The sequence below is a fragment of the Astatotilapia calliptera genome, chromosome 6, assembly GCF_964374335.1.
Source record: "Astatotilapia calliptera chromosome 6, fAstCal68.1, whole genome shotgun sequence".
Taxonomy (NCBI): Eukaryota; Metazoa; Chordata; class Actinopteri; order Cichliformes; family Cichlidae; genus Astatotilapia; species Astatotilapia calliptera.
This window is the reverse complement of record NC_137427.1, coordinates 6,710,437-6,729,431: the sequence shown is the minus strand read 5'-3', so window position 1 is coordinate 6,729,431 and position 18,995 is coordinate 6,710,437. Positions and strand designations below refer to the sequence as shown.

Here is an 18,995-nt window from a genome sequence, read left to right as displayed (position 1 = left end):
TGCAGGTGGCTGTCCTTCATCCTCCAGCCTCACACACACACACACACACACACACACACACACACACACACACACACACACACCCCAGCATGGAACACAAGAGCACAGTGCAGCAAACATACATCCAATACACTAATAACAATAAAGGTCCACACTGTTCACGAACCCCGAGTCCCCGGCACCGGGTCCGTGACAGAAAATGTGTGACTGCAGAATTCCCAATATCTTACCAAGTCTAGAACACTCTTGATGAGATACAGATATCATTGTCAAACTCTATAATAAAGAGACAACATCATGAATCCAAATACGGACAGTTTGTCCAAAAATTTTGTGCCTTTGAAAAATGAGTGGCTATAAAATGGCTATAATCCCTAAATAATGATATAATGATAAATACCTGTATATATAGTAGAGGTGCAACGATACACAAAGTTCACGGTTCGATACTTTGGTGTCATGGTTCGATATTTTTTCGATACAAAAACATGTTCATGCCTTTTTAATTTGTCATTTATTAAAATTATAAATATATATTTTAACTCAAAAGTACAGTTTTTAAATGTAATGTTGCTGAAACAACAAAACTATCTGATCAAGAAATCACTCATCTTTGGAAAAGAGAGTTTATTACAGAGAAATGGCTCTTTCCAAAATAAAAGCTATACTACAGTGGGGCAAAAAAGTATTTAGTCAGCCACCGATTGTGCAAGTACCCCCACTTAAAATGATGACAGAGGTCAGTAATTTGCACCAGAGGTACACTTCAACTGTGAGAGACAGAATGTGAAAAAAAAATCCATGAATCCACATGGTAGGATTTGTAAAGAATTTATTCGTAAATTAGGGTGGAAAATAAGTATTTGGTCACCTCAAACAAGGAAAATCTCTGGCTCTCACAGACCTGTAACGTCTTCTGTAAGACGCTTTTCTGTCCCCCACTCGTTACCTGTATGAATGGCACCTGTTTGAACTCATCTGTATAAAAGACACCTGTCCACAGCCTCAAACAGTCAGACTCCAAACTCCGCCATGGCCAAGACCAAAGAGCTTTCGAAGGACAGCAGGAAAAGTATTGTAGACCTGCACCAGACTGAAGTTTGCCAGAGAGCACATGGATGATACAGCAGAGGATTGGGAGAATGTCATGTGGTCAGATGAAACCAAAGTAGAACTTTTTCGTATAAACTCAACTGGTCGTGTTTGGAGGAAGAAGAATACTGAGTTGCATCCCAAGAACACCATACCTACTGTGAAGCATGGGGGTGGAAACATCATGCTATGGGGCTGTTTTTCTGCCAAGGGGACAGGACGACTGATCCGTGTTAAGGACAGAATAAATGGGGCCATGTATCGTGAGATTTTGAGCCAAAACCTCCTTCCATCAGTGAGAACTTTGAAGATGAAACGAGGTTGGGTCTTCCAACATGACAATGATCCAAAACACACTGCCCGGGCAACAAAGGAGTGGCTCCGTAAGAAGCATTTGAAAGTCCTGGAGTGGCCTAGCCAGTCTCCAGACCTCAACCCCATAGAAAATCTGTGGCGGGAGTTGAAAGTCCGTGTTGCTCGGCGACAGCCCCAAAACATCACTGCTCTCGAGAAGATCTGCATGGAGGAATGGGCCAAAATACCAGCTACTGTGTGTGCAAACCTGGTAAAGACCTATAGTAAACGTTTGACCTCTGTTATTGCCAACAAAGGTTATGTTACAAAGTATTGAGTTGTATTTTTGTTATTGACCAAATACTTATTTTCCACCCTGATTTACGAATAAATTCTTTACAAATCCTACCATGTGGATTCATGGATTTTTTTTTCACATTCTGTCTCTCACAGTTGAAGTGTACCTCTGGTGCAAATTACTGACCTTTGTCATCATTTTAGGTGGGGGAACTTGCACAATCGGTGGCTGACTAAATACTTTTTTGCCCCACTGTATACCCTTCTTCTGGGGTATATTCTCAGCAGCATATTAAACATATCAGGTCCCCATAAGGAGAATCATGTGGGCTGTCTAAATGACTCGGGTAAAGTTTGTAGCATGCGTGCTTGTTTTTTTTTGTCTGCTTCCACTTGTCTTTGCACTAGGATGATGTCGGCGTAAATGTGCAGTCATATTCATTGTGTTCCCACTAGTGCTGTCAGCGTTAATCTCGTTAAAATGACATTAACGCCACAACGTGGCAAATCTCTGTTAACGAGTGCGTGCGTGCGGCTGGACGGCGTCAACACGTTAACGAGCAAACTGCGCTGACGCACTAGTTCCCACCAATGTAGTTGAGCATTGCGTGGCACATCCGACATACTGTTTTACTTTTGTCCATGACGCGCTTACCATCAGGGTCATACTTCACATAAAAACCAAAATAGTTCCAAACGCCAGATCTGAATGAGGGTGGGGGAGGTTCAATTTCGGCTAGCGTTGAGGCAGTTGCCATGTTGCAACGAGCTTAACTTCTGTCTCGCTAGCTTGCGCTGCGCTCAGAAAAGTTGATAAAATAAATTAAAAAGTTTGTATTGTTCGATACACACACACGCACACACACACATATATTATATATATATTTTTAAAAAATCCCCACTCGCCCCTGTGGGCGGTCAATCCTCTGGTCCTCTACCAGACGCCTGGGAGCTTGAGGGTCCTGCGCAGTATCTTAGCTGTTCCTAGGACTGCTCTCTTCTGGACAGAGATCGCCGCTGTTCCCGGGATCTGCTGGAGCCACTCGCCTAGCTTGGGAGTCACTGCACCTAGTGCTCAGATTACTACTGGGACCACTGTCACCTTCACCCTCCACATCTTCTCAAGCTCTTCTCTGAGCCCTTGGTATTTCTCAAGCTTCTCGTGTTCCTTCTTCCTGATGTTGCTGTCATTCGGAACCGCTACATCGATCACTACGGCCGTCTTCTCATGTTTGTCTACCACCACTATGTCCGGTTGGTTAGCCACCAACATTTTGTCCGTCTGTATCTGGATGTCCCACAGGATCTTAGCTCGGTCATTCTCCACCACCCTTGGGGGCATCTCCCATTTTGACCTCGGCACTTCCAGGCCATATTCGGCACAGATGTTTCTGTATACTATGCCGGCCATTTGGTTATGGCGTTCCATGTATGCCCTGCCTGCTAGCATCTTGCACCCTGCTGTTATGTGCTGGATTGTCTCTGGGGCATCTTTACACAGCCTGCACCTGGGGTCTTGCCTGGTGTGATAGACCCCAGCCTCTATGGATCTTGTACTCAGACCTTGTTCTTGTGCTGCCATGATTAGTGCCTCTGTGCTGTCTTTCAGTCCAGTTTTGTCCAGCCACTGGTAGGATTTCTGGATATCAGCCACCTCCTCTATCTGCTGGTGGTAAATACCGTGCAGGGGCCTGTTCTTCCATGATGGTTCCTCGCCTTCCTCCACTTTCTTGGGTTTCTGCTGCCTGAGGTATTCACTGAGCACTCTGTCAGTTGGGGCCATCTTTGTGATGTATTCGTGGATGTTCCTTGTCTCATCCTGGACTGTGGTGCTGACACTCACCAGTCCCCGGCCCCCTTCCTTCCGCTTAGCGTACAGCCTCAGGGTGCTGGACTTGGGGTGAAACCCTCCATGCATGGTAAGGAGCTTTCTTGTCTTTATGTCAGTGGCTTCTATCTCCTCCTTTGGCCAACTTATTATACCAGCAGGGTGCCTGATCACGGGCAGGGCGTAGGCGTTGATAGGCGTTGATAGCCCGGATCTTGTTCTTACCGTTCAGCTGACTTACCAGCTCCTCTGGTTTTCCTCTTTGCTTTACAGTGTCTTTGCTTTGCAGTTTTTAAGGTGTCAAGTACGTTCTCATATTGTTCCCCTGCCACTGAGAGTATACCTTGGATGGTTCTATGGAGTAGAGCTGGTTTATTCTCCAGCCTTCTAGCTCTGCGGTATACCTCTTCAAGTGGCTAGCCAAGGCTGTATCTTTGCTGTGCAGCTTCTAAGGCATCAGGTATGGGCAGCTTGCTGTACTTCTTCAGCACTGTTTTAAAGTCAAGTCAAGTCAAGTGGCTGTATTGTTATTTCAACCATGTGCAGTGGAACACACAGTGAAAAGAGGCAGCTTTATTCCAAGATCATGGCATTACATATAACAGACAATCAACACAGGACTACATAAGGTGCAATTGTGCAAAAATTGCAAAAAGCAGTGCAAAAAAAACAAAAAACAAAACAGACAGTGCAGACACAACAGTGCAATAGAAAAGCGCAACAATGACAGTGGATTGTGCAAAAAGACTGAGCATTGTGCAAAAAATAACTTGATGTATCAAGGTGTGCAGGTGTGTGTGTGTGTGTCTGAGATTGTGCAGATTCCTGTATGAAGGTATGTGTGTGTGGGTGCCCAAATACTTATGTACCTTACTCTTTATAAAACCATTTCACAACAACATTAATTTTAAGTTTTGTTTTTTTTTTTTAAATTGTAAGATAAGGACCCTATATTAAAGAGAAAATCCCAATGATCTGGTGATGGCCTAATAGCAGATGACAACAGAAAACACCAGAGGCAATAGTCAGTATTGGGAAGGTTACTTTTAAAATGTATTCCACTACAGATTACTGAATACATGCCCCAAAATGTATTTTGTAACGTATTCCGTTACGTTACTTACTGAGAGTAACATATTCTGAATACTTTGGATTACTTAATATATTATCATGCTTTTTAAAACTACACGAATGTACTATTGCTGTGTGATTTATTACTATTACTGAAGGTCCGCGGCTTCGAACCGTGGTAAAGGGCTAATACGATGGGTTCTGTTTCGGGCTCGTAGCCGAAAAATAGCTTTACTTTGTTGTCTGGGTCAACCTTGCTTGTGAGAGACAGAGAGAGGCGTTGAAAGACTGCTCCAACGGAACTTATTGTTTCGGAGGAAAACACGAACACAGTGTACAGTCGAGTCTTAATAGCGTACTTACAACTGGGCTCGTCAGGCACTCTTTGTGGCTGCAGTGGTTATTATTATATTTACATGCTTCCAGCTCCCGTTTCTTCTCGATGACAACTCACACTTTTCCACTCGCCTTTTTCTCCCTCCTCTTGCTCACAGACACATAACGTGTAGGCAGTCGATTCCCCCTGCAGCACGGACTACACTGCCCATGAGGCTACGTTCCTTAGAGCTATGCCTGTAGCATTCTGCCTATTAGCTTAGCACAACAACAAGAACAACAAAAAGGCGCTCTGTCACCCAGGAAACACATAGTCGCAGACAGAGCGCGTCACCCTGTAACCATGGCAACCGTAACGCTGCCGCCCGGAACAACAGAACGTAGCTGTCAAACAAAACCCAAACAGTCCTGAACCGCCACAACATGAAACAGGAAAATACTGCCGTGTAATCCATTTATTTCAATAAAGCAACTGTATTCAATGGTAACTGTAACGGAATACAGTTACTCATATTTTGTATTTTAAATACGTAACGGCGGTACATGTATTCCGTTACTCCCCAACACTGGCAATAGTTAATGACAGGCCATAGTAGCTGGTTTGGCCAATGGGAAAGAAGGCAGTGCAGGAGAAGCGCTTTGTGAATCATGGTAGGTCCTCCAATAGCCAAAACCTACAGCAGCATAACTAACTATAACCTTTATCAAAAAGGAATGTTTAAAGCCTAATCCTAATAATGGAGAGGCTGTTTAACTTTTGAAGAAAGAAAAAATTGGAGCTGGCTCAACAGGAGAGGAACCTGACAGCTGAAGGCTCTGGCTCCAATTCTAGTTTTGGAAACTCTAGGAAGAATAAGTAAACCTACCCTTAGAAAGCAAAGTGCTTTTGGGGGTTATAAGGTACTATGATTATTTATGACACAATGTGCTCTGATCAGTTAGGAAAGGTTTTTAGTTTAAACCCCTTTCCACACTAGAGAACCAGTATACACAATACAGGAAGGAGATAGTGTCTGTGTCCAAGCAGGCTGTCTGGTAAGATTTTTCTGATAAATATCGTTTCAAAGACTAATTAAAATTAATATCACTTAGACAAATTGTGCTCAGTTTCCTTTTCGCTAATTAGAAATCTGCACTCCATAGAGAATCATTGATAAAACTGTTCTCTGAGAGGTGTTCACATTGAATCCTCAATTTAAGAATAAACTGGAGGATGATGGCACACTCTTGGACTGGGTCAAGGACAAACACTGGCAGCAGCATAGAAACAGAGCAGGTATTCATTATGCATGGGAATTGAATTTAGACTTTTATCAAATACTCATCTCCTGCCTCATGTTCGTCTTTTGTCTAGTCTAATTGCTTATTACACTTGCAGCTGACAGAGCATGGTGATGGTGTGAGGGACATGGGGACAGTCCAGCAAGATGAAGAGGAGAGGGAGGGGTGGAGACTGTATGGGTGAGCACCAAGGTTATGACAGTTAACCCTTTAAGACCTACCATAGAACCAAGTCCGCCAGAGCTTATATTATATTTTTACATGCTGTGGAGCCATTTTTGGGAGCATTTCAAGTTGCTATACATCAATACAACCATTATAGCCCAGATTTTAATAATATGTATTCATTAAGTGCATAGTAATTACATAAATTGCAAAAAAGTGCAATAAACTACAAAAAAATTGAAAATCGTTTTTGATTTTTTAACATATATATTTGTAGTTAGAGAAATTTAAGAGGCTTATCCCTCAAAACTGTAAATACAAAAAAGTTGCACAAAATAGTTTCCCACCACAGGAAATTTATTTTGAGTGTCTTCATAGTTTTATTTTTGAAATACACCAATTTTTATACACTGCAGGAAAAACGAAAATAAATATTATACTGCAAATTTGCAAAAAAGCAGCATATGCATCAAAATAAACTATTTCCAGCAGTGCAATATGAGTCCTAAGCATCCCAGAAACGACACAGAAAGTCATAAAGTCAAAGATAACTTTTAAAAAGAGCAGTATAGGCCCTGAGGCCCTGATGGCAAAAAAGACTACATTTCCGCGAAAATGACGTCACTTCCGGTTTCGGCCAGGTAATGGCGGAAATGCAAAAGTTCGCGCTGACGTCTATTCCAACGTAGGAAGTGTTTTGAACAGCTGATCGGACCGGCAAAGCGTGTTTCTGGAATATTATGTTTTTGTTCCTGCAAGCGCTTTTTATTCAGTTTTTGCAAAGCTTTATGTGGAAGGAAACGGTGACCTAGGACAAGCTGATGGCACAATATGCAAGTACAACTCCTCCGGTTTCATATGCAAAAAAAATTTTTGCGCTAGCTTACGTGGTTGCAGTGCTACCGGGATTTAAAAATAGTTACGCATAACAGAGCGCTCCCGCTCCGATCGGCTCTAAAGGGTTAATGAACACTAAAATGGAAAATAAAGAGAACAAAACTTTTGTAACTAAATATATATAAATTACTAAACTGATAATAGGAAAAAAAAAAAGGAAATTTATTTGGTTTCAATATTTGTAAATTTTGGTCAAATTTGGTGCATATGTGGTTTTGTTTTTATTAGATCAAGATATATAAGCATTGTGTTTGTGTTGCACTCAAACGAATACTTAAATGAATAAAATTCAAAGTGCTGTAAACACAGACATGCCCAACTCTGAATACGCATGGAGACTTTCCATACATATTGATGAGGATACACTAAGCCCAAAAAGGTCACACATCCTCCCAGAGGTGAACATTGTACATTTTTTTCTTCAAAAGTGGCACGGTTGAGGCAGTAGTTGGGTGGTGGAGTGAATGAGGACCAGAGTTGCAGACTGCGGTGGAGATGTGAGTGAGGTTTATTTGCAGTGCTCAATAACAAAAGGCGTTGGGCAGAACTAAACATGAACCTAAACTGGGGAAAACTAATAATAACTAAACACAAAACCATAACTCACAAAGTCACACGCAGGGAAAACATAAGGAGGTATATGGGGGATGAAGAGCTGGGAATGGAGATCAGAGTGAGGAGCAGAGAGACGTAGAGATGACAAAAGACGCAGGATAACACAGATTTACACTAAGTAACATGTCAACGAACCGACAAGGAGCACAGACTGACACCCACTATATATATACACACACAAGATAATCAGGTAATGGTACACAGGAGGGGAGCACAGGTGATCCTAATTCACAAGACGACAGGAAGACACAAGCTGACACAGTGATAACAGACACAGACCTTCAAAGTAAAATAGGAAATTCACAAAGACAAACTCAGGGACACAAACAGAGCACAGGAGGGAGAACACTGAAGCGCTAAATACAAGAACCAAACCCTAAGCACTGATACAAAATAAGAATTAAACACAAAACATAAGATGACACCAAAATGAAACACAAACGCTGGGTCAACGACCCAGGACCATGACAAAAAGAAGAGCAATGACAATAAGCCTGTGCTGTAATTTAAACTCCTATAATGAAAGCACACTACAGAGTACCAAATGTTTAGCCAGATTTATTAAGGCTCTTTTTTGTGTGTTAAAAAGCTACTGTTGGTGTTTATTAAATAAGCTCAGCGTGAATTTTGTGACTGAAAGTTCTGGACAGGAGTTTCCCTTTCGGGGAATAATTTACACTGACATTAGCATGTCTTTTTTTTTTAAGAGTCTGATGTTTTTGTAATAGATTGTGCTAGGAGTGTTAATTCATTTTGAAGGAGAGGAGGAGATGTTATCAGAACAACTGTTTAACTGGACAGCTCAAAGCTGTGAGCTCACTGCCAAAACTTTTGCTCTGTCCTGCAGCTCTTCACTCAGTTCTCAACCTGCATATTTAGAACTGAGCCTCAAACATTTCGGCTCCTCAGTAATAGTGGTATTTTTACAAAACAGAGGTGAGGTTAATGGAAATAAATTTAAAATGGAGCACTGGATGGAAGAGGAGAAACCCAATACCTGTGTGCCTCAGGTTTTTTTACAGTGAGCAGTGGTTTGCAGTGTTCCAGGCTTTTAGTCACATTTCTACACAGAGATTGATACATAATGAAAGTGTGACTCAGTGCCTCCCATTGATTTTCTTTTCTAAATACAATATGCACCTATTAATGAGGTTGATTTAGTATTACAGATTAATGCTTCTCCCCAGCCACCCCCTCCAACCTTTCCGGGGGAACACCAAGGTGTTCCCAGGCCAGCTGAGAGATACAGTGTCTTTAGCGTGTCCTGGGTCTGCCCCGGGTCCTCCTCCCAGAGAGACATGCCCAGAATATATCACCCTGGAGATGCCCAGAAGGCAACCTAGCCCAAACGATCTCAACTGGCTCATTTCAATGTCGCTACCCAAAGCTTATGTCCATACATGAGGGTAGGGACGTAGACCTTTCTCTTTTACGTTAAGCTCTCTCTTCACCACGACAGACTGGTACAACGTCCGCATCACTGCAGCCACAGTACCAATTCGTCTGACGATCTTCCGCTCCCTTTTCCCCTCACTCATGAACAGTGTTGGTCAAGTTACTTGAAAAAAGTAATCAGTAACTAATTACTGATTACTTCCCCAAAAAAGTAATCCCATTACTTTACTGATTACTTATTTTCAAAAGTAATTAATTACTTAGTTACTTTTTAAAAACACGATTTACAACCTGAATAGGTAATAAATCGATAGATCTTTCAGCACAATTCTACTTTTTCTACAATCCACCATACAAAATGTAATCAACTGGAAAAGTCTCTTTTTAAAACTTGTTTTGTTAGTTTTAATCTTTTAACTTTATGCATCAAGCAAAAATTTAATTATATGCAACATTCACTGACTGGAAGAAATTAGTTTAACATTTAAACCTATTTTCTGCACATTCCAGCACATAAAATAAAATATTTTTTGTGTTTACACTCACTCTTTCAAATAGATGCAAGTAAAACAGCAGAAAATAAATAAAGTCACAGACTAGCGGTCCTGTTGCTCTATTTTCACCTGTAAAGCAGGAGTGGCGAAGGCGTAGGTTTACCCTGGTGCAGGTGTGCCGCAGCGGTCAGTGGAAGAATCCGCGAGTTTCTCTGTGAGTTTCCCATTACGTCATAGCGCACTCGGTGCTTGCTTGGAAGTTTAGGGGTTTTTTTTCGCTGTAAAAAGAAGTTTTCTTCCCACGCACAACGAACACTAATGTTTTTGTTTCTTTTTATGGAATCAAACTCAAAGTAAGGTCAGTACTTCCACACACTCTAAAAAATATTTTGTTGGCTTAACTTAAAAAAATTGAGGTAACAATTTCCACTTAGCTTTTTAAGTTACAAATTTTGCATATTATTAAGTAAATCCAGCAAGAAATTTTTAGGTTTGGCTAACTCAACTTGTTTAACAAACCAACATGATTTACCTTGACCTCCACAAGCATAATTAAGTTTATGCAACCTAATATTAATTTAAAATTTCTGGTAAAATTAAGTTGAGAAATTACATTAGTTGAGTTACACCAACGAACTTTTTTACATGTATCCTACTCACAATTATCCATGCCAATTAGTTTAGGTTTCTATAGTAGCTTTTCTAAAAATCACACAAAGCCATTTCACTTATTCCAATTGATTATTTTATTACAAAACATTTTCAAAGTAATACACTTCTGTGTCAATACAACATAAATGAGACATTACAGCAGCCCTTTAATTATAAATGACTAAAAAAAAAAAAAAGTACTTCATGTACATTAACATTAACTTCAATTGGTATCAACTTGTTCAACTTGTCGCAGAATCAAGGAAATGACAAAAGATTTTAATGTTCAACAACAGAACAATCCAAAGCTAAGATTATATGTATTACAAACTTTTCTCAAAACTACACTCATCTAGGACTGCATACAAAAACGTAACAGGCACATCGGAATACTACAGTCCAATTCATATTCGTTTCATGACAGAAGTTTGCACTTAACAGACATTACCCGTGGACTGGTTTAAGCCCATCAAGTTCCAGAAATACCTCTAGAGTGTTCTTTACTTGTTTTGGGTAGCTCAGATTGAGAGTGTATATAAGCCCCATCATTAAGGCACACACTCTGGGCACATCAAGGTCTTCCAGGACTGCTGTTCCTTCAATCACAATTTTAGCGACAGCTGGGAGAGACACTGCTGCTCGTCTGGTGTCTACAATCTTTACCACTTCTTCTGGGAACTGTTGTTCACCATCCTGGCAAGTAGGTAGTTTAAATGGAAACATGTCAGCATTTTATGTGCCATTTAAAAATAAAACACAAAAGAATGCGAGATTCACCTACCAGCTGTTCTCTGAAGAGATCCTCTTCCTTCTCTTTCAGATACACCTTCAGGCAACGGATTGCGACCTCTCTCTTCATTTCCACCGAACTCTGGAGAATAAAAAAAGCAAAACAAAACTTAAACTTACAGTTTATTAGGTGAAAAGTCAAAACTATTACATTTATGTGACTTGCATTGTGCCAAATATTGATTTTAAATATGTTTTTAAAAGAAATAAAGATTTAATCTTTGTAACTTCAATTTAAACTGTTACACACTGGCCTGCTTTAAATGCCCACTTTGCTAGCAATAGGATAAAGTGACTAAAAGTAAATGTAACCTAAATTTCATCAACAGCACAATTGTGCTTTTGATGAATAGGACCTGAATCAGAGAATGACATGAACTATAACTGTAACTGTAACAACTAATTCATCAATACACCTGCGAGGTACATTAAATATACTTTCCAGTTTTAGTAGTAGGTGGGCTAAATGTTTCTCAATTAAATTAGGCAATTCCCCAATTTCTTCATCCTCTTCATTTGCTACATCTTCACACAATGGATTTTCATTATGTTCCTCAAGAGGATCATCTCCTGCATTCAAACGACTGACACACCTCTGTATCAGCTCAGGCTTGAAGTCATCCAATGAGTGAGGAGTGTGTTTTCGGTTCCTATGAGAAGCACATGTTCAAATGAGCAGTAACAATCCCAGTACAGGCAAGGTATAAACAGTCCACCATGGCTATGTTTAAGCCTGTAATGCTTTAAGAGCTCATTCCTTCTTGATGTTTCAAACTTGCAAATTTTGCAAGTCCAATGCATTTTGAAATTTACTGCGACCTTTTGTAATGCAAAGAATTATTGAAGCTTTTGAGTTAACAAGCTATTTTAAGTATAAAACCTTCTCTAAAACACTACAATGCAACACTGAAAAAGATTAATCATAAAGACTGAACAAAATTGAATTTTAAAATTGACATCTACAGACTGCAGTTTAAACTTGTGTCAAATCCAAATGTGCAAGAGAAATTTCTTTTAAACTATTTAAATACCACTGTGGACATGCCACAATCCCACACTTTACATTATGCTTACAATTACAGAAAGCAAATGCAAGTCGTATGCACGCACACACACACACACACACACACACACACACACACACACACACACACACAATATTGTTTTTTGTTTTTTTTTTTTGCTAGGTCAACCAACTTTAATCTCAGGCAGAATTCCCAGTCGAGCTTAGAACATCAACACAATTGATAGAAATACTTTTAGTCAGGGATAAATTCACCACATTTGACTCTGTCAGTAATTAGTTACCTCACCCGAGACCATCTTGTGGAAACACGAATTTACTCTGACACCATGATAAAAATGCAGGCAGCTACTGACCGGTTAATTTGAACATATACGGGTTCAAATTGAACATGCTCTGCTGTCGGCATAGTCTATCAGCTAACCAAATGTACCCTGACAAGTGACATGTTTTAATTGTATCTGTACTCTTTTATTTGTGAGGAACGTTTGCTAGCTAAAAGAAACGGCTAGCTAAACTTAAAAAAACAACAACAACTCTACTCTGCTAAATTACGATTAAAACCATCAAATTTCAGTTTTTTTTAATATGACATTTTAGAGTGTACAAATATAACTTGTAATTCATCTATTTAGAATTCAGTACTTACTTAACTCACCGAACACAGTCGAGGGCAAACACACCTCTTCTCCCACGAAGCCACAAGAATCCAGAAACTGTTGCGCACGATACGAACATATGCTACGGGGTTGCCCTCGTCTGTCTGAATGGTCTCAATTCAAACAGGAAGGATGTTGAAACTCATTTTTACATGTTACACAAACTTAATATTTTCTGTTGTTGATTGATGACAAAAGTATTTTATTCAATATACTCAAACATTTAAGTTAAGGAACTGTTTTTTAATTTTTGTGTTGCACTGACTTCTAACATTGATTATTCAACTCACTGAAACGTGTACATGTAGGCAACTTACTTTTTTTAGCAGAAAAATGCTTTTTTGTTAAGTTCTACCTACAAACACCATGAATATTTTTTAGAGTGCACTTTAAATGCTGCACGCTCATACTCTCTCCCGTACTCCATATATGATCCATTGTTGATCTGCACACAGCTTTTTCCACGAACGTCGCACTTGCTTACGTCACTGTCATGAGACATTCTTGCAAAAAAAATCACGGTTTTAGTAACGCAGCGTTCCTACGGGAAAGTAACGGTAATCTAATTACCGATTTTGCAATAGTAATCCCTTACTTTACTCGTTACTTGAAAAAAAGTAATCTCTCTGCTCATGAACAAGACTTACTTAAACTCCTCTACTTTAGGCAGGAATTCGTCCTTGACCCGGAGTGGGCACTCGACCCTTTTCCGGCTGAGGACCATGGCCTCAGACTTGGAGGTGCTGATTCTCTTTCCCGCTTTACACTCAGCTGCAAACCACTCTAGCTCGAGTTGGACGCTGTCACTGGATGAAGCCAACAGAAACACATCATCTGCAAAAAGCAGAGATGACATTCTGAGATCACCCAAGTAGAAGCCCTCCGCCACTTGGCCACACCTAGAAATTAAGTCCATAAAAATTATGAAAAGAATCACAGTTTCCAGTCCCCCTTGGAATGTTGTTGAAACTCTGCCAGAGGTGGGAGTTGCAGATCTTGCAGACCAGGGCCTCTGCAAGGCATTCCAAGTGCACCCTCACTATATGTTTAGCCATGCCAGGTCTGTTCAACATCCTTCTCCTGCACCTGATCCAACTCACCACCAGGTGGTGATCAGTCGACAGTTCAGGACTTCTCTTCACCTGAGTGTCCATAACATAGGGCTGCAGATCTAACGAGAATTAGAAAATCGATCTGCGACCTGTGGCCTACAGTGTCCTGGTGCCATGTGCATGTATGAATACCCTTATGTTCAAACATGGTGATTGTTATGGACAAACTGTTGTTTGCATAGGAATCCAGTAACAGAACACGACTTGGGTTCAGATCCGGCAGGCCACTCCTCGCATGCCCCTCGAGGTCTTACAGTCGTTGCCCACATGAGTGTTAAAGTCTCTCAGTAGGACAACAGAGTCCCCAGGTGGAGCACCCTCAAATATCCTGCCCGTATTTGGCACATAAGTGAAATCGACAGTCAGGACCAATTCCCCGACCCAAAGACGCAGGGAACAAACCCTCTCATCGACTAGGAAAATCCCCAACGTACAGGCATCAAGCTGAGTGGATACTAGGACACCCACCCTAGCCTGCCAACACTTACCAAGGGCAACTCCAAGCTGAGACATAGTCCAGCCCCTCTCCAGGAGACTGGTTCCAAGCCCTGTGTTGAGGTGTAGGTTTTGATGACTTTAATAAGTACCTACAGGCTCTCTAATTTGCTAAAATAAAACAGAAGTGCATTTAAACACATGGCACGGTAACAGTATTTTCATTAGCACACAAAAAGCTTAGGATTTGACAGTGAACAATGTTTTATGTTCTATGACGTACACATCATAAAGTTAGCTGTTACACATAGATTTCAGTTTTCAGTGGAACAGTTTGTAATAACACAGCTCTACTCTGGATAGATCCTGCATTCCATCAATAAATTACTGGGGACTGCATGTGGTCTTGAGGATGAACAGAAGCATTTGCTCTTACATCAAAAAAAATATTGAGTCTCTTTCAGCTACCTAACATTGATCTTAATTACCAGGCTGCGTTCAAAGAGAAAGACATCATAGTATCTTTGCAATTGCAACCTTAGTCTAATTTGCCCTTGTTATTCATTCCACATTTGTTTAATGTGACCATATGCAATTCCAGTTGTCTTTAATCATCAGCTTATTTGGTACATATATCTAATATACTGTATTTATAAGTAGAAGGAAACTCTGGAGAAACTCTCGGACGCTAAGCTACTTCTACTACTAGAGAAATAAATTTACATTAAAAACTACAAAGACTCACAAACGTCAACCAGTTTACCTTCCACTAACTTGCCTAGTATTTTCATGTAACCTTGAAATAACACAAAGTTAGTATACCTCACTTTATTTTGCAGGACATTTTATAATACGAAAAAAATTTAACTTCACATCATATACAGATCCAATATATGATTAAAGAAATGAGGGCATTAGTGTAAACTTTAAATTTCCAGTTTATCAAATGCCACTAAGCAGTCCTTACCTTTAAATAGAACCTCTCTTCTTTTTCTCTTGCCCTGTCTTTGTAAGTGGTCACCAGGTATTACTCTAAGGAGGGAAACCCTCCAAAAAATGGACAGAACAGTGGAACAGCCAAGGGAATAGAACAATATAAAACTGTAACTACTAGATATCATATATTGTTCAAAAAAGTTTAAAAGCAATTAAAACAGCCCTGGCCAGGGAGAACACACAGTAAAAACCAAAAAACATAAACACTAAAAGTCCGGTGGTGTCAGCCACAGCGTAAAAATCACTAAAAGTCCGGCAGCGTCAGCCACAACGTTAAAATCCAGTAAATTCAGAGCGGGGCAAGGAAAGCCCGGTGGCATCCCCAGCCGTCACGTCTCTCCGCTCCGGAGTACCCGGATGGGCAGAGCTCTCAACTCCGCCTGCCGCTTTTCTGTGTCACACCAGCACTGTGGTCTCGCCGTAGCAGATAGGGCGCTGTCTACGGTGGCCCCTAGAGACAAAGCACGTACAAACTCCAAAATACTTGCAAACTCCAAAGCACATGCAAACTCCAGAACACATGCAAATTCCAAAACACTTGCAAACTAAAAAACACATGCAAACTCCAAAACACGTACAAACTCCAAAACACTTGCAAAATCCAAAACACTTGCAAAATCCAAAACACTTGCAAAATCCAAAACACTTGCAAACTAAAAAACACGTACAAACTCCAAAACACGTACAAACTCCAAAACACGTACAAACTCCAAAACACTTGCAAAATCCAAAACACTTGCAAAATCCAAAACACTTGCAAACTCCAAAACACGTACAAACTCCAAAACACATGCAAAATCCAAAACACGTACAAACTAAAAAACACTTGCAAAATCCAAAACACTTGCAAACTAAAAAACACATGCAAATTCCAAAACGCAACGGAAGTGCTCCAGGACGCTAGGGGCAGTGTTGAGCTTTTGTTACCTAGTAACTACACAAGCCAGGAAGTACCAATGACCGGATTTGGAGTTTGCAGCCTTAATCGGCCTTAAAATGCGGCCTTTATGTCACAGCGACAAGAGAAGGCTTTCCCAATTCAAAGGCTGCTCGAAATGCGGCCCTCAAATGCGTCCTTAATTTCCCTGAATTTTAAGGATGGGTCGGTGTAGCCTTCATGGCCCAACATATCCCAGACTTCATAGTGCGGTGGTGGTGTGGATAATTTTGCCGGAAAAAAAACGGTGGAAGCGGAGCGGAGGAAGAGTAAACTTTCAGAAGTAAGTACTGAATATTATGTCACTTATTTATGCACAAATATTTTTTTAATAAACAACATTAAACCATTATTGTTGGCCACATGTCGGGAAAGTTATGTGACATTAGTGATGTCTGTACTTTCAGAATTAACTTGGTTTTAAAGCCTTTACTTTAAAAAATATATATATAGTCGACCTTAATCTTACAGAGATTGTGATGATTTTGTGGATAATTAAAGTCAGTCATGTATCCACAAACACAACAAGCTGAAAGTCAGTGATGCTGCTCGGTTTGCAGTCCTTAATATCACGGCACAAGCAGGATCCACTGCACTGTTTAACGTGTGTTTGAACGAGCTGACGGTTCACTCGTTAAGCTGAAAGAAAGATGCTTTAATCACAGGAGTCACACATGTGTCCACTGTACCATCTGGGAACTCTTCTTGTTTCGTAATAACACAAACACTAAATCCTCCTTCTTTTGTGCTGTTTTGTAGCAGTGTATACACCTGAGACTGCCACCTGTCTGTCTGTCCTGCACTCTCTCTCTTTTTCTTTCTCTCTGATTGTGTAATAAAAGTATGAACATGTGTTTATAAGTTACACTTGTGTTTGAATCCTGCAGCTTATCACACATTTGATTTCCATGTGTGACAACTGCAAGTGTCCAGAGTGAGGACAGACTGAGGGACCCACTGCTGCACATCATCTGTGAGGCTTTGCCCCCCTGATAATCCACCAGGACAAACTCAACAATGTGTGAGGAAGAGGAGGAGGAAGAGCCAGCAGCAGCTGACAGATGGAGAGAATAGACAGACTGTTTCCTGTTTGTGAAGGACTGCTAGGAAAGTTTAAAATAACTAATTGTCTGTCCTGAATCAGTCTTATTAGGTAATTTTCAAATAATTTGATCATTCCAGTGTTTTCAGTGTGGGAGAAAGTACTCAGGGCCTTCAAGTTACACACTATGAAAGGCAGCAACAAGTGTAATATTCAGAAACCTAAAGTATGTATCAGCAGCAGAATGGACCTAAAAATAAATGTTTGTTCCAGTTCTATGAAGCTTTGAGTATTTTGGATTAGTAGCACTGCTGTGTTTGTTGCATCATATTGCTGTAATTGTTTATATGCTTTATATATTCTGAGGTAAGTTGATCTATAGTGTTACATCATATTCTATAAGGATGTTATGTGTTTGTATACTTTCTGCCCAGTTTGACCCATTTAGCAGAAGTCAGCCTGTTTAAGGCTCTGATATCTATTCTGTATGACTTAAAGCAGTTATGACATGGTCTGATTTTCTCACCCAATAAAGGAATATTTCATATATCAGTGTACTCTTCATTTTATCAGAAACAGTTATCACAGCTTGTACATTTTCTTTTTATAAATATATGTAAGCAATGAGCCAAATTTAGTAATGCCAACATACTGAAGGAACAACATTTGTCTCTTATATATGATACACCTATATATGCACTGTCAAAGATACTTGTCTTTGAGTGAAGATTTAAGGTGATAGGACATATAAATAACTGCAACTTGAATCTGTACTGAAGCTCAGTATTTGACACAGAGTTCATGTTCACTGCTGTAATAGCTAATAATGATTAATATAATAACTATAATATTGGCCATATTATATTTACATTACCAAAGTGATATGACTTTAGTCTCATGAACAACATCAGCTAATTCTTATTTACTAACTAATCTTGAAATAACTGTTCAGTACAGAAATGAAGCCCAAAAATCATGTTTTACTGTCCTGTGGTCTCAGCCTCAGATACTTATCAAATCACACAAAGCTCTTGTAGAAACAAACAAACAAATGAACAAAATATGTTCTCCCTCATTTCTGTCAAACAAAGTTGTATGACACGTTTCCAGCGGTTAGTATCATGGTTGCTAGGCAACCTGGGAAGCGCGACGGCGACTAGACTGTTCCATACAGACAAACTTGCCGTTTATTTTGCAAATCGAGCTCAACACTGCCCCTAGCGTCCTGGAGCACTTCAGTTGTGTTTTGGAATTTGCATGTGTTTTGGAGTTTGCAAGTGTTTTTGAGTTTGCAAGTGTTTTGGATTTTGCAAGTATTTTGGAGTTTGTACGTGTTTTGGAGTTTGCATGTGTTTTTTAGTTTGCAAGTGTTTTGGAGTTTGCATGTGTTTTGGAATTTGCAAGTGTTTTGGAGTTTGTACGTGTTTTGGAGTTTGCATGTGTTTTTTAGTTTGCAAGTGTTTTGGAATTTGCATGTGTTTTGGAGTTTGCATGTGCTTTGGAGTTTGCAAGTGTTTTGGAGTTTGTACGTGCTTTGTCTCTAGGGGACACCGTACTGTCCCGCTGCCACTTAATCCCCCACCGT

The 18,995-nt window shown here is 40.1% G+C and overlaps 2 long non-coding RNA genes across 2 annotated transcripts; one reads left to right on the top strand and one right to left on the bottom strand.

Annotated features, from left to right (window-relative positions):
- Positions 1 to 10,487: 10,487 nt before the first annotated feature.
- On the bottom strand, positions 10,488 to 13,247 carry LOC145429370 (uncharacterized). The gene is made up of 4 exons (XR_013909602.1): positions 12,879 to 13,247; positions 11,799 to 11,855; positions 11,198 to 11,287; positions 10,488 to 11,109 (listed from the first exon to the last, which is right to left on the bottom strand). It is a non-coding gene; the product is annotated as an uncharacterized LOC145429370 (long non-coding RNA).
- A 3,206-nt stretch (positions 13,248 to 16,453) lies between these two features.
- On the top strand, positions 16,454 to 17,957 carry LOC145429283 (uncharacterized). Its single transcript, XR_013909525.1, has 2 exons — positions 16,454 to 16,651; positions 17,256 to 17,957. It is a non-coding gene; the product is annotated as an uncharacterized LOC145429283 (long non-coding RNA).
- The last annotated feature ends 1,038 nt before the right edge of the window (positions 17,958 to 18,995 follow it).